At 46.1% G+C, this 16,143-nt stretch overlaps 1 long non-coding RNA gene across 1 annotated transcript in view; it reads right to left on the bottom strand.

Annotated features, from left to right (window-relative positions):
• The window catches only part of LOC147584801 (uncharacterized), a 349,116-nt gene that overhangs the window by 218,396 nt on the left and 114,577 nt on the right, over positions 1-16,143 (bottom strand). The window lies entirely within an intron of this gene.

Here is a 16,143-nt window from a genome sequence, read left to right as displayed (position 1 = left end):
TCCAGGCTCTGAGCTGTCAGCACAGAGCCCGACGCAAGGCTCGAGCTCACCAATAGTGAGATCATGACCTGAGCCGAAGCTGGACACTCAACCGACTGAGCCACCCAGGCGCCCCTGGATTTCCTTTCAAGCAAAAGATTTCTCTCGGCGGCATGAAGGAGAGGAGTTTCCCCCTAAGAAGCTCCCAGGCCTCTTGCAGGAGTGGGAGGCAGTCAGAGGGCCACCTCCCGCACCCCGCCCTGTGCTTCCTCCTACAGACATGGTGACTCACACCCGTAAGAGTGTGAAGAGCTCTAGCGCTTTCTAGTTTTGTAGATATTTTTAGCACTGTTTACATGTTTGCTTGGATATGTCCCTATTATCATTGCCCAAACTTTGAAAATAACAATCTTACCTTATTCATACTGATTGTTGTGGAATGATTAAAATGATGATTAAAATGATAATCAAGAAACCCACTACAGGGGCGCCTGGGTGGCTCAGTCGGTTGAGCGTCCGATCTCGGCTCGGGTCCTATCTCACAGTGTGAGTTCGAGCCCCTCATCGGGCTCTGTGCTGACGGCTCAGAGCCTGGAGCCTGCTTCGGATTCTGTGTCTCCCTCTCTCTCTGCCCCTCCCCTGCTCATGCTCTGCTCTCTCTCTCTCTCTCTCTGTGTTAAAAATAAAACATTTAAAAAAATTAAAAAAAAAAAAAACCCACTAGAGGCTTACTATGTGCCAGGCCCTGTGCTAAGTGCTTAACAGGCATTGTGTCAGTTACGCCTCTCAACGATCATCTAGGGTATGAACTGTGACTGCCTCTTTGCTCAGTGAATGTTCGGTGTGTGCCAGGTGCCCTAAAAGTTCGGCTGATTGATATCCCATAGCTTCTAAAGATGTTTTCCCCCCAAAATATTAGAGTCTCCTTGGGGAGAAACAAACACACCATGGGTTCCCAGAGGTTGAGAGGCCTGGACGCAGGGCTGGGGTAGAAGGGGCTCCCGAAATGTTTAAAAAGTGAAAGCAAGTTACACAAAGCCACAACCGTCGTCAGCATATCCCCACCCACCAACACCAAAAGAGCTATGACCACAGGGCTTGGTTTGCCCAGGAGAGTGTCAACTTATGTCTCCCTTCCTAATGGAATATTAACGAGCCTCCTTTTACTCTCAGAGCCTTCAGTTTGGATGCTTGTATTAACTGGTCACCCAACCACAAAGTCTCAGTGGGACTGACTAGCCACCTACCCTACCCACCCATCTGGTCCACCACCCCCCAATGGCCAAGGTGAATGCGACACTGTGACTTGGGACAACTTTGTAGTAAATGAAGAATGGGGGGAAACCAAAATGATCTCCAGACAAAGGGTCCCAGTGGGACAGAAAGGGGAAGGATAGGGGAGCCAAACAACAGAGGGAAAAACAGGCTGCACTTGCTATGGTCTGAATGTTTATGTCCCCCCATAATTCATATGCTAAAATCCTAACCCCAAAAATGATGGGATTAGGAGATGGGGCCTTTGGGAGGTGTTCGGGTCATAAGGGCAGAGCCCTCATGTATGGGATTAGTGCTTTTAGAAAAGAGGCCCCAAAACTTCCTTGCCCCTTCTACCCTATGTGGATGCAGCAAAACAAACAAACAAACAAACCAACCAGCCATCTATGAACCAGAAAGAGGGCCCCCTCCCCAACTACGCTGGCACCTGGATCTCAGACTTCCAGGCTGCAGGACACTGAAAAATAAATTTCTGTTGTTTATGAGCCACCCAGTCTGTGATATTTTGTGATAGCAGCCCAAATGGACTGCGACAGCTCTGAAGAAAAACAGAAGCAAAGTGTAAGACGGTGCTTATGGATTTATATAAAATTATGTATGTAAGAGTGCAGAAAGGATAAAGTTCTGGTTGGGGATTTGATGGTGCCAGTGTTTTGTTAGAGTATCTTGTCCACTACAGCATCCCTACCACTTAGTGTAATGCCTACAGTACAAATATTTCTGGAGGGAGAAAGCAAGGAAGCAAAGTAAGAAACCAGGTTGGTTTCTAGTCCTAAATACTCTACTCGCTAGCCGCGCAGCTCTGAGCGGTGCTTCTCCACTCGACAGCAGCTGAGAGAACGCAAGGTCATCTTCAACAGTCTCTGACACTCAGGCAATGATGAGGGCAAGCCTGAGCGAAAAGTCTGCCCTGATAACCCTAGACAGGTGACCCCCACAGTGCTGCAGTGGCAGTCTGCCTGGAAGTGCCTGTGTTTGACCTTTAAGCTTTTGCAATTCACAAATTGGACACACACGCACCCAAAGGCAAAAGCAGGGGCGCCTGGATGGCTCAGTCGGAAGGGCAGGCCACTCTTGGTCTTAGGGTCATGAGTTCGAGCCCCACGTTGGGTGTAGAGATTACTTAAATAAATATTTTTCAAAAAAGGCAAAAAAAAAAAAAACCCATCAGTTTTTTAAAATGTGTATACTTTTCAATTTCATACTTTTAAAGATGTGAGTGCCATCCCTCATACTTTTTAATATATAGGTCTATAAGCATATTCTTTTTTAATTTTTATTTCTAATTTTTATTTTATTTTTTGTATAAATACAGTTGATTTTATTTTATTATTTTTTATTTGAGAGAGAGAGAGAGAGAGAGAGAGAGAATGTTAAACAGGTTCCATGCTCAGCATGGAGCCCAACACGGGGCTTGATTCCATGACCCTGGGATCACGACCTGAGCCAAAAATCGAGTCAGATGCTCAACCAACTGAACCACCCAGATGCCCCAACATATTCTCTTCTTAAAAAAACAAAATCAGGTCAGGGCGCCTGGGTGGCTTGGTCGGTTGGGCGTCGGACTTCAGGTCGGACTCAGGTCAGACTCAGGTCATGAACTCATGGCTCGTGAGTTCGAGCCCCACATGCGGCTCTGTGCTGACAGCTCAGAGCCTGGAGCCTGATTCGGATTCTGTGTCTCCCTCTCTCTCTCTCTGCCCCTCCCTCGTGCTCTGTCTCACTCTCAAAAATAAATTAAAAAACATTAAAAAAAAAAAAAAAGAAAAAATCAGGTCAGACATTTATATTATTCTACAAAAGCAGAATTTATATGATTTTGCTTTTGAAACTTTCATTCTCATTTAACAGATCACAGATATCTCTCCAGGTTTGATCACAGAAGGCCACTGTATCAGTCAGCTATTATCACAGTAAGCATACGTAACAAATCACCCCAAAATGCAATGGTTTTCAACAACTCTCTTTTCTCTCCTCTTTTCCTTTTTACTCACATTGAAGGTTTCAGTCAACCAGACTTGTCTGGGCTCTGAACTTCAGGTTGGGTCCAGCCCTGCTCCATGCATCCGTTATGATCCTTGGACCAAACAATCAGCAGGTCCCATCCTTACAGTGATGGCAGAAATTCAAGAGGCGTGAATGAAAACACGTAATGCCTCTGAAGGTCTAGGCTCGATTCAGAGTCACTTCTGTCCACATTTCATTGGCCAAAGCAAATTATGCAGCGAAGTTCAGAATTGGTTGGGGGCAGGGGAGGGGGGCGGGAATATACTCTGGCCCCCCCCAGGGAGAAACTGCAAAGTCATTGACAAAGGGTGGGGAGCCTGGGAGGGGTGCAGCACCGGATGGAGGCAGTATGTAGAGTGTATCATTCTGTGTTTTACCATTTCCCCACTGATAACAGTTAGGTCGATTCCAACTAACAATCATGCAGTACACGTTCTCCCCAGCCTCTCATTTAATCCTCACAACAGCCCTGAAGAGTAGTTACTATTAACCCCATTTCCAAGGGAGGAGGAAACTGGACCTTAGGACAAAGGGTTAGTCATTCTTTTAGAGAGGAATCCAGGTGGCTCTCAAATGCAAATCTTCTCACTGCAGCCCGTTAAAGATCCTTTCTGGGATTTGATGCTTGATCAAATTTGTCTCCTCCAAGGAGCTGTGAAGAAGATGCAACTTGTCTTATTTCCCTTTTGTCTGGGCTTCCATGAAGCTGGCAGCCAAATTTAAGTCTCAATCAAGGCAAATTACATACAATTAGCATATCCATAGACTCATTTTCTTTGGTCTTAATTTTCCATTTTGATTTCATTCAACCTTATTGTAATGTACTTTTTGTGCAGGCTCCTTAGATTTTTAAAATAAAGAATCAAGGTGTAATTAATTTGAATTATACGAGTGTTAGAATTCTAGGCACCGAGGAATCTTGGGTTCAGATGGATGGATGGTGAGTACCCTGGACTCTGTCTTCCGTACTCTATAACTTTCTGGAGCCTGGCTTCTGTGTGTTCACTGGTCACACTCACTGTCACAGAGGACAGGGAAGGATAAACAGCACAGTCTCAAATGGGTCCACTTGACTAGTTAGCAGCAACTTAATCTGGTAGCAACTGAACAGAGGTAGAAAATTTAACAGAGGGTGTTCCTCCCCGCTTCCCAATACCAGAGAAAATACGGGGTTGTTTTAGTGTCCTAGACAAGCACAGCATGTGGCCCTTGTCAGGTACTTGATAAATGCATAATGATATACAGTTACATATTTATCAAAAAGAAGTAAATATAATCAATAGCCAAAATGCAACACTATTTTTAAATTTTTAGTGTTACGTTTTAGACTTCTGCCTTTTTAAGGGTAGTAGAAATTTATAGTCAACCTCCTGCCCCATGTCTGAACAGCATCCTTCTATATGATCACCTACCCTTCCTGTCAATGATCCTCATTACAGGATCTCGCCTCCCGCCTCGTCAGAGTAACGAGTCGAGAGTAAATACCTGAAGACAATTTGCTCACTATTTGTAAAGTTAATCTGGCCATTTTACAGCAGTCACCAACCCTATAGCCCAAACTTTCAAAGGTGGTTTTTTTAGCAGCACCCATCGGTATGCTATTACCAAGTGTCACCAAAAGGTGACACTTTAGAAGCTCTTTTATGATATCGTAAAGTGAAAAGGGAAAGGACTGATCCTGGCTGATAGTGTAGGCGGATTTATGGCTTGTATTTCTATCCATCAGATGTGGAACATATTTTTAGCAAGACACATCAAACTTACTTCTTCTCCAAAGGGTCTAACTCAATTGGTGAGAGAGAGATGGGAACTCTTTTGCTCCACCAGTGTTAACAACAATAACGATAACAACAGTAACAATAACAACAATAATGACTTCTTCCCTTGCTTCATGCCAAGGGAAGAAAAGACAGTAAGAAGGTGTGATAGGGAGCATGGTTAGAGACCTCTGTTTAAAAGGACAAGATGAACCAAACACCTTAAGGCTTCCCATCCACTCCACTGGACTCAATTTCTTTCATCAGCCCCTTTTGCTTCCTCATAAATTTGTCTTAGGACATGAGGTTTTACAAAAGCCAGTGGAGAAAAGGTGTGGAAAGGAAGAACCCGAAGAGGACTCAGTGGTTTGGGAATATACTGCTGACCTCTACTTTTTCCTGGTAGCCTTCCCAAGGTCAGTCACAGCAGTCAAGAATCTTGAGATTCCTCACCTTTGCTCATCTCTGAGCCTGTCAGCACTTTTGCCAAATAGTGTTCAAGACAATAACTGTAGACCCCTTTAAAGTCAACCTGTTCCTCAATGTCACTTTTTTTCTTTTTTGACATTCAACAGCAGTCTAGAAGAAAATTATATATTGGCATAAAGAAGAGGAGGTCCAAACGTATTCTTAGTTAACTGTAATATCTGCATATCAAATAACACCCTGAAAGTGTTGTTGCTCTGTCCTGAAATCAGGAGTTGTCTGGCTGCCAGCGGCGGGAAAGAAGAGGGGCAAGGACATTATAGGAAATTCCTTCTGCTATCTCCCGCTCCCCTCTAGACCCTCCCCAATTCTCCTCAACTGAGACCGAACACAAGCTCTTTGGAATGCAGACCCAACAGTCCCACAAGTGCAGATTGTGGGGAGGGGGTGTTGAAGAAACCAAGCCCTAACTCTTGTACTTTGTGTCCCAAGACCTGTGACGCCCACTCCTTCCCCCACCACCACGGCCCCCACCACAGCCCACACTCATGAGCCATTCTTCCCCACAGATGCCCATGTTGGGGGCTCACACTGAAAACTTAATCCCATGATTTTAGCCAGCAATTCCATCAAATACAAGCTATCCGCATGTATGGGCAATGAAAAAATGGCACGGAAACAGCTCTTAGCAAAACACAATTGCACGTGAGTGGAAAGACCCGGATCCAAAATCGGGGGGTCTACCCCTGACCACTTAAAGAAGTGTGACTTTGGGCCAGCCTCCTAACTTCACGGAATCCAGTTCCCCGAGTTTAAATGAGGTTATGTAAACAACAGTGTTCTGTACATTCAAGCTTCCGCGAAATTAAAGAGATTTATACAAAGAAACGCCAGTTAAAGAACCAGGTCATCGGGCCTGTGTCCCCATGATACAAGTGCTGTTTTTGCTGTTTTTCATTTTGGTCACACTGTTTGAGACATTCGACGCTTAATAAATGTCTCCGTCTTTGCATTCAATTGCCCCCATGTAGTGGGTGCCTTGCCTTAGACCAAACCATGGGAACGTTTTGATGCTGACTCTGATTTGTGGGTACCCAGGCACATGTGCCCTCAGAGGGGAAGAAAAGCGAATGATTACTTTTTTGGATAAAACCATTTAAAATATGCAAAGTTATGATAAGGCACCGACTCTCCCAAGAGCCCGGCATCCTTAAAAGACACCCTGCAAGCATAGTTCATCTGTTTTCAAGCTCGGTTCCATTTGAGTCACATTAATAAGGGTAAAATTCCTCACAAGCACCTTGTCTGTGAGAAAACAAGTGTCATGCTGTCCCCTGATCTGACTGTAAATCCCTGCCGCTTCTGCTTCTCCAATTAAAGGCATTTTTAGAAAAAGAATACAATTCTTTTAGAGGCACTGAAAACACACATCTGAGCTGAGACTACCCAACCCCGATTGGGGGGAGGAGAGAGAGAGGGATAGAAAGTACTCTTAATGAGGAGAATCTCGGCTTTTGGGCCAGAGGGCAGGCGGCCTAAGGGCAGGTGCGCATGGTGGGGAGGGGGTGATGGGTGCCCCTGACTACCTGAAGCTTAGACAAAACCAGGAAAGGGGGTTGGGAAGCAGGAAGCCCCCCTAGTGGTAGTCAGGAGCTTTTCCTACCTGTTAAAGTGGAGGGGCAAGGCACAGGCAGGTATTATGGAATGGTGGAAGATAAACACCTGATACTTGGGCTAAACCTTTTGTTGCACATTTTTAGTGTATTTATTTTTGAGAGAGAGAGAGAGAGAGAGAGAGAGAGAGAGAGAGAGAGAGACCGAGCAGGGAAGGGGCAGAGAGAGAGGGAGACACAGAATCCGAAGCAGGCTCCAGGCTCTGAGCTGTCAGCACAGAGCTGCATGTGGGGCTCGAACTCACGAACTGTGAGATCACAACCTGAGCCAAAGTCAGATGCTCGAGGGACTGAACCACCCAGGCGCCCCTCTTTTGTTGCATTTTAGTCTCTTACTCTCCATCCTCCATGAAAAAGCATTCTGAAGGTTTTTGGCTATTTGAGCAATATCGGCCTGGCGAGTTAGCTAAATTTGACAGCAAAGTGCAAATAAAGAGAAGCTCCAGGGGGTAGGAAACCAGGCAGGAGGCTGAGCAAAGAGTTCAGGGAGAGCCTGACGAGGGCCTGAACCAAAGGAGTGGCAGGCACATTGCCCTAACATGGACTATCAGTCCTGATTCTCAAACCAGTGCACGAGGTGACAGAGACAAATGTCCCTGAGCACTGGCGTCCCACCCCGCCGGGGTCTTGCATAGGAGGCTCCTGAGAGCCTGTCAGAATATGCCACTTTCTGTATGTTTTATTCATAGGCCATCAGTTATCTTCTAAAAAATTAAAACACGACTCACAACAGTTTTAACGTTGAATTCATACAATTTTCGTGAAATCAAGATTCATGTTAATGAAAACTGACTAGAACTTACTACTGATCCCAGTGATCACCTTAATAATAGGTGAGTCTCTTGAAGTGAAAAAGGGTGGTGGTTTGTAAATAAACCTGTGAGCTAGTGGGCATTTACAATAATTATTAAACATAGTAATATAATTAATATTAATGCTTTAATTAAAATATGTGTAATGTACATATGAGGTGAGCTGCAAGGAGGTTTACAGGAGGCTCATTTCTAATTCTAAATTTCAAAATTTGGAAAACAAGTTAGTTACCCAAAAAGCAAGGATTAGTTGAGTAAACTGTAATGTTTCCATACGGTGGAATACTTTTTAAGAATTAAAAATGATGTCATAGAAATATACTTATTTAAATGAAAAGACATTCTAGGTGACATTTCAGGTGACAAAGATCAAAGTACAAAACAGTATGACTATGAGCTCACTGTTGCTTAAGAGGAAAGGATGTACATAGAAAAAAAAAATCCAGAAGGATATATACCAAAAAGTTAAGGAGGGTTTTAGCAAGTGTAATAATTATAGCAAGTATAGCATGAATAATTATTCTTTTCTTTTGTTTGCTCCCCAGTATTTTCTATTGTTGCTTTTTTTCTACAGTGAACATGCGTTACATATATAGTAACAGAGTTACTTTTTGCAGGGCTGCATGTGGTACAGGAAACATGAATGCGACCTTCCAGGAATAAGGTGAAGAGCAGCTGAAGGACAGGCAGGGGCAGGGGAGTGGCCCAGTTGGAGTCTGGGTCCCCCCAAAAATTAGAAAACCGGGACACATGTAGCAAAGGCCCGAGAGCACAGACTTTGGATCCCAGTTCAGCCACTTGTGAGGCTGGACAAGTTACTTCATCTTTTTTTAGATTCCTCATCTGCAAAACAGGTGAAAAATAATACCATTTGTCGCTCCAACTGTGTTGTTGGAAATCCAAAAAGTTGGTAACAGTATGTGTAAAGTTTCTCAGCTTCCAATAAAGTCTGGCACAGGATAAGCCTTATGTGTGCTTGCTTATCTGAAAGGTATTTCCTCTGAACGATTCCTAAGATGAAGAGGTGAAAAAAAAAACCACTTTCTTATCCCACCCCCTTAGGGCTGAGTCAGCTGGGTAGAGAGAAGGCTGGTGCTGTGTTCTTTTCGAACATGGTTCATCATCTTAATTTCTTTTAAAAAACCAATTCACTTCCTTTCCTCCTCCCCGTAAAAGCTCTTTGGGAAGTTTTGCCTTATTGCTAATGGCTTTCTTTATAACTGGATGATCAATTCAACTGAGATTAATTGAGCATGAAGCTGGCAGCATCTGCGAAGCCATTTATCAGGGAGAAGGAGCCGGATCCCGCCAGAGCCCAGGAGCTGTCATTATCTGCGCTCCCGTTCCAGCAGCCTCAGGCACACCTGAGCCTCAGGTGGCCAGCAACATGTTCACTGAGTACGTGAGCAGTAAGGGGAGAGGCCTCCTGCACTCCCCCCTCCCCAGCAGAAAGGCTGTGTGTCTGCAAGTGATCCTCGCAAGCCCCAAAGGCTGAATTTATTCCAATGTCAAGCCAGCATATTGCTCTAACACTGTTTACTGAAAAAAAAATTAATTTAATTTAAGACAGATATGATCTGGATCCTACCCAATGGAGTTCCACTGATGAAGTACTAAACGTAGGGGCACCTGGGTGGCTCAGCGGGCTGAGCGCTGGACTTCGGCTCGGGTCATGATCTCATGGACCGTGAGTTCGAGCCCCGCATTGGGCTCTGTGCCGACAGCTCAGAGCCTGGAGCCTGCTTCGAATTCTATGTCTCCTTCTCTCTCTGACCCTCGCCTGTTCATGCTCTGTCTCTCTCTGTCTCAAAAGTAAAATAAAACATTAAAAAAAAAATGAAGTACCAAAAGTATACATCTTAGGAGGCTATATCCAGCATGGGCTCTGCAATACTACATTAGCAGAGTTTTGGTCTTTGCTTACGAGTAACCATGGCAACCACTGGCATGCGTCATATAGATGATGATGATGATGATGATGATGATTGACATTTCTAGGACTTATGTGCCAGACAATCTTGTAAGCACTCCATAGCCACTATCTCATTTATTCCTCTCAGCCTAGGAAGTATGGGTTCTGCTACTTCCCAATTTTACAGATGAGGGAACCAAGCACACAAGGTCAAGTAGCTTGCCCGCAGTTACATAGCAAGTCAGTGGCAAAGCTGGATTTCAACTTGGTAGTATGGTTCCCAGCCCGTGTGCCAGCTAACCTTTCTATTATGCTGCCTCACGTGTGTGTGGGGACATACTTTTCACAAACACACACAAACACACACACACACAAACACACACACACACACACACACACACACACACACACACACACACCAGCTAACTGTCCCTTTCAGCACCTATGCAAATCCAGGGATGCAGGACGTTCTGCAGCTGGCTAACATTAGCTTTTAAGAGCTCTGAAGCCAAGGTTGTTCCTAATCCGTTATCCAGGCCCGGGCGTCATATCCTTTACCCACCCATTTTTTTAGGCACAAATCACCAAGGAGATACTCTCCCCACCCAAGACTTGCTCTTCATTTCTTTCTGCCCAGGGGGAGTTCAATTCACGAGTGAGTGTGTGTGTGTTTTAATTGTTCAACATTCACAGGTACCCATAATATTCCAGATACTGTACCCCACTGTAATGATTAATGTTATGTGTCAACTTGGCTGGACCACTGTACCCAGATATTTAATCAAGATATCTCTGTGAGAGTATTTTTAGATGAGATGTAAATCTAAATCAGTGGTCTCTGAGTAAAGGAAATTGTCCTCCACAATGTGGGTGGGCCTTATCTAGTCAGTTGAAGGCTTCAATGCAACAAATGACTGATCTCTCCTGAGCAAGAGGGGATTCTGCCAGCCGATGGCCCTCAGACTTGAACTGCAGCATTAGTCTGGGCTGCTGTAACAAAATACCACAGACTGGGGGACTTACCAACAACAAATTCATTTCTCACAGTTCTAGAGGCTGGAAGTCCAAGATCAAGGTGCCAGCATGGTTCGGTGAGGGCCCTCTTCCTAGCTATAGACTTTTCATCCCACGGAAGGGGTAAGAAGTCTCTTGGCCTCTTGCATGAGGACAGTGAACCCATTCACGATGGCTCTGCCTCCTAACACCATCCCATTGGAAGTTAGGATTTTGACATATGAATTTGGGAGAGACGCAGACATTCAAACCACAATACTGGGTCTTCAGGCTGTGACCCACCCCGCAAATTTTGGACTTGTCTGCCTCCATAATTGTGTGAGCCGATCCTTAAAGTCAATTTCCTCCTATATGTATACATATCCTGTTGATTCTGTTTCTCTGGAGAAGCCTGACTAATGCACTCACCCTCACTCAGATGTGCTCAGAGCACACACTCTCATTTAGCAGCACAGGGAGCAGGAGGGGGTTCTGCTTTGAGAAGGAGGCGGAGCTAAGTGACCTTTCAAGTTTTTACAGAGCTAAAAACCTAAGACTTGGTTATTCCAGTACTTGGTACTTCCCTTAGTGCAGATTCTAACCTCAAGGAAAACACCTTGCACTCATGTGACCAAATACCAAAATAGAACAGAATGAGGGCTCTTGTCCCAACATTTAAAGGGACAGGCATGTGAAGCAGAAGGTTTCACACAAGAAAGAAACCAAGGCTATGACCCAGATCCTGCCACTAGCCTTTTAAACTCTGAATCACAGAATTCACAAAGGGAGGGGGATTCTTGTCCCTCCCCCACTGCATGCTTTTTCCTAAGCAAAAAAAAAAAAAAACAAACAATGACCAAAGGAAATCCTTTGTGGGAGACTTCCTCCCATTCCTTAGCTACCATTCAAGGAAAAAAAAAAAAGTTCACGGAACTGGGCCACCCCTCCTGGCAAAAGTCAGGCATTGAACTTGACCAGGGGTCATTTTGCGCTTTCTACCGAAGCTATTTTGCAACTGGCCATGGTCACCATCACCGAGCTTCCTAGTGGAGGACGTGTTCAAAGATAGGGTGCCCACCTAAACGTCTCTGACTTAAAGACCATTTTCTGTGCTAGCTCCCCCTGAAAGGGATCTGTCACCCAAGGGGACACCGAAACGGCAACCATAGTCCTAACCAGACGTCGCTATGAGAAAGCACACAAATATGGCCCTGGGAATTGATGACACCTCTCGCCTTCCCACGACATAATTAACAGGACAGATTCTTAAATGTCAGTCTTCAGCACAACGCTAACTGGGAGTCTATTTCCCTTGACTTCATTCGGGATGTTGGGTTACCTCAACCCCAAATTCCCAACCAATTTCTTAAAATGTAACTAAGACAGTATAAAACGCCTATGTATCCACATATTTAGGATATACACGGTAAGACGCTCTCAGCATTGCTTTCTGATCACCGAAAAATTGCTGTGTTCATAGCAAAGAGTTGCTTGATATGCTATGGCCTCTCTCTTAGCTCTAACAACCATGGTACACACACCCCATGCTGACACTCCACTGGCCTTTAAAGGACTTCTGACTTTCCAGGAATTGCTTTTAGACTATCATTCAAAACTGTGCCTGCAAATCATTCAGTTTAAATGTTGTGTGGAGTTTGGAGGTCATATATGTATGTGTTTTTCTAGATAATCATTGACCAAAAAGACACTGTATTAAGAGACACATACATTCTATGAAATTGGGCTTTAGTAATTCAGTGGCAGTCTATCGAGGAAATGTTCCCTGGGGAGACGTTGTGGAGGATATTGCTATCATTTATTTGTTTGTCCTATTTATTATCTGTCTCCCTTCACTGAACTGTAAGCACACAAGAGTAGAGATTTATTTCTGTTTTGCTGCTATGTCACCAGTGCCTAGAAAGGACCTGACTCACAGGAGGTGTGCAGAGCATTTTGGGTAAGTTAGCAACTGTCAGAGGCTGAGGGGAGATGGGTGGATTACTAAAATCCCCATCATTTAACAGGGAGAGACTGTGAAAATAGCCCTACACCAGGAGCCAGGAGAGCCGAGTTTTGAGTCCCGGACTGGCCACTCAGTTACTCAGTGAGGGACCTTGAGCCTCATTTTCCTCTCTGGGCACTGGATTCTCAACCCAGCCCCCATCTCCTTCCTGGGGCTCCCCTGTCTGATTCTGTGGGGATAAGCCTATCCAGCTCTCTAACGGGGCGGGGGATGGGGGAGGCGGGGGGGGAGGGGGAAGGCAGCCCCAGTCACTGCTGGGAGGAAATTGGGGGCGGGCAGCAGAAGCCGAAAGAAAGCACAGAATTTGGCTTAGAAATCTAGTGAGGAATCGCCTTGCCCTCCCTCGGGGCGCTCCCTTCTTGTTACATCACGTTATACATCGCATTGCGGTGATGCTCAAAAACAAAAAGACCATTTCGGAAGTACCTTGCCGTGTTCCAGGGGGGCAATCCGCATTCCCTCTCACAGCAATCCCGGCCTACAGAAAAACAGGCGGTTGGGCTTTCCAGCAAAGAGCTCCGAAGCTGTGGTTTCCCCCTGAGGTGTCACCTACCCTTTGATGCAGAGTGCCAGTAGGTGTGTCCCCAGCCTCTATTCCTGTCAGAGGCCCCACAGAGTAAGTACAGTCAAGATCACAGAGATCAACAAGGGCTGTGTGGCTTCCGGGGCAGGGAGAGAGCAAGCAGAGCAGAGAGGAGGAGCCCGCACCCCATTCAGGACAGAGGAGGACACTGGGGGACGCGCCCGCCCCCCGCCCTCGATGGACAGGCCACTGGCAAGCAGCCATCCTTCCGAGGCGGTAACGCTCAGAAAGTACTTACCAGGCACTTTATTTTATGTACCTTACGGAACTCGGTATTTCCAATAGCCTTATGAGGGAAGTCCCATTGTGGCAGATGAAGACATTGAGGCTGAGAGGGTTTAAATGACTTGCTGAAGGTCACACAGCCGGGAGAAGGATGGGGCAGGGCTACCTTCACACAGTCTGACCATCACATGGTTCCGCTCCCTAATGCCCACACAGCATCGAAACACGTTCTGGGCTTGCCGTAAGGTGGGGGGCACCTTCCACTCCTTAAACCCTGGAATCCACTCCCATCCCTGCTGAGAGGCCTCAGCTCCCCAAGGCACTCAGTAATATTCGCTCTTCTCTCTTTCATCTTCAATGTGCCTCCACACCAAAGTCCTCTGGTTCCAGGAGGAGCTCTTTCCTGCCACCATGGCCAGAACTCTTTAGAAAGTTCACAACGCTGTTTTCTCTTCTCCTCCTCTCTACTCCCTCCCTACACCGGGATTATCTAGAAGCTTCTGACTTCACCATGATTCCCAACCATCCCCATGTTGTTTATTAGGCTTTTTTTTTTTTTTTTTTAATTATTTTACTTGATTTCTTAGCCTCTTTTACACTGTTAACCATGACCTCAACCTTCAAACCTGCTCTTTCTTTGGGAACCTACTTTACTGCCGCCTCTCCTGGTTCTCCTCCCAGCTCTCTGGCTACCCATCCCAGTTGGGCTCAGGTGCCCCTGCAACTCTGCCCATCCCTTAAAGGTTGAGGATTTCCAGGAGTGTCCTGGGCTCTGTCTTCTCACTCTGGACACTCTCTGGGAGGGATTTCACGAATTCTCAGGACTGTGATATCTATACACAAGAGATTCCTCAATCTTTACCTCCTGCTCTGTTCTATCTTGTGAGCTTGAGACCACATACTCAGCCTGCCAGTGGTCCACACCCTCACCACCAGGAGGAACAGATTCTCTGCAGGACCCGGCCGTGTGGAGTTCATCTGCCTCATTTCTCCCACTAAATAGTCCAGCCCTCTGAACTATTGACTCTTCCTCTTCTGAGCCGCCACACGGCCGGGCCCCCTCTTCCGGGAAACTCCTTAGCCCTCCTTTTCCTTGGCTCAGTTCCACTCACCCTCCAGATCTTCATGTGGATATCACTTCCTCCGGGCAGTAGGGAGGCGTCAGGCCTGGGTGAGGTCTCACCCGCACCCCATCAGAGCACCTATTCCATTTACTGCAAGGACCTATTTCCCCTATATCCTCCATACACTAGTTTACTATTTAATCCCCACTAACTAGGGTAGTTCTTGATCCATGCCTTGTAGGCATTCAATAAATAGGGTCAAGTGAATGAAGGATGAATGAATGAATGAATGAATGGGAATTATAGCATCATTTAATCTGGTCTCAGAACCAGATGGTGACCCCATAACTCCAAGAATTCATGGTGAGATGGGGTTGTGATCTGTGAGCCCTGCTTCCTTATGGGACCTCTTTGCTCAGAGCAGGTGATATTAGCTCCCAAGAACTGAAACTTAAGCCCGTCTTCTGACTCCCATTCATGTCAACCACCTTGACTACCAAGATGCTTACCACTGGCCTGATCCCATTCTCATTCTTTCTCTGAGCGTGCTGTCCTACTGTGTGCTCTTGGTGCCACTGTTGCCTGTGCCCAATACTGGTCACCCACCGTGCATGGGGTGGGATGGCTCAATACGCTGAATGCTATGGATCTAGGAGTCTGTTGCCTGACATCCTTCAGTCCCAGGGGGAGCCTTCTCTCTGCAACTCCTAGCTTGCAGTCTCTCTGGATCCACACAAGCAGCCTCAGACGGCATTCGTGTGTATTTATGTGTGCACGTGTCTGGTAAACCACAACTCTGGCCAAATCTAGCCTCTTCCAAACCAGGGCAACCTGTGGGGAATGTGGCGACAGTTCATCTCCTTCCTCCTGACCAAGCTGTTCCTGGCTGGGGCTGCCCAAAGGTGCTACGCGTGTAGAAAAAAACACAAGCCTTTCCACTTACCACCCAGATGCTTCTAGATATTGTTGTGTTTGTGGATCGAAATCATCTAGATGTTGATTGACCCTGCAGAAACTTCTTGCCCAGATGCTTGTTGTCATATAAATTACTGACAGTCATCTTTCTTTTCACCTCCAATCTGCCAGGTCTTTCCCTCCACTGCCATTCCAGAAGGCGCATTCCAGGTGCGATTGTCATTCCGGAGCAAGGGTGGCTGACTCATCCCAGCAGAGTTCCGAGAGGATCTTCCCAGAGGATGGGCGGCAGGACTTGGCCCCCTGCCAGCCAGCAGAACCCTTGGTGCCAGCCAGAGGCTCCCTCACGTCCCCTCACACCGGGGCTGCCCTAGAAGTTCCCACACACTGATGCCTCTCACTGCCGCTCCAGGGGGGCCAGAGCCTTTTTGGTAGAGAAAAGCTACTATAAATACAAAACAAGACACTGTTAGGATACGACCCTCTTATTCACTAACCA

The sequence above is a fragment of the Puma concolor genome, chromosome A1, assembly GCF_028749965.1.
Source record: "Puma concolor isolate L17-30 chromosome A1, mPumCon1.1.hap2, whole genome shotgun sequence".
Classification (NCBI taxonomy): Eukaryota; Metazoa; Chordata; class Mammalia; order Carnivora; family Felidae; genus Puma; species Puma concolor.
The sequence above is the reverse complement of the archived record's forward strand: the minus strand, read 5'-3'. Positions and strand labels throughout refer to the sequence as shown.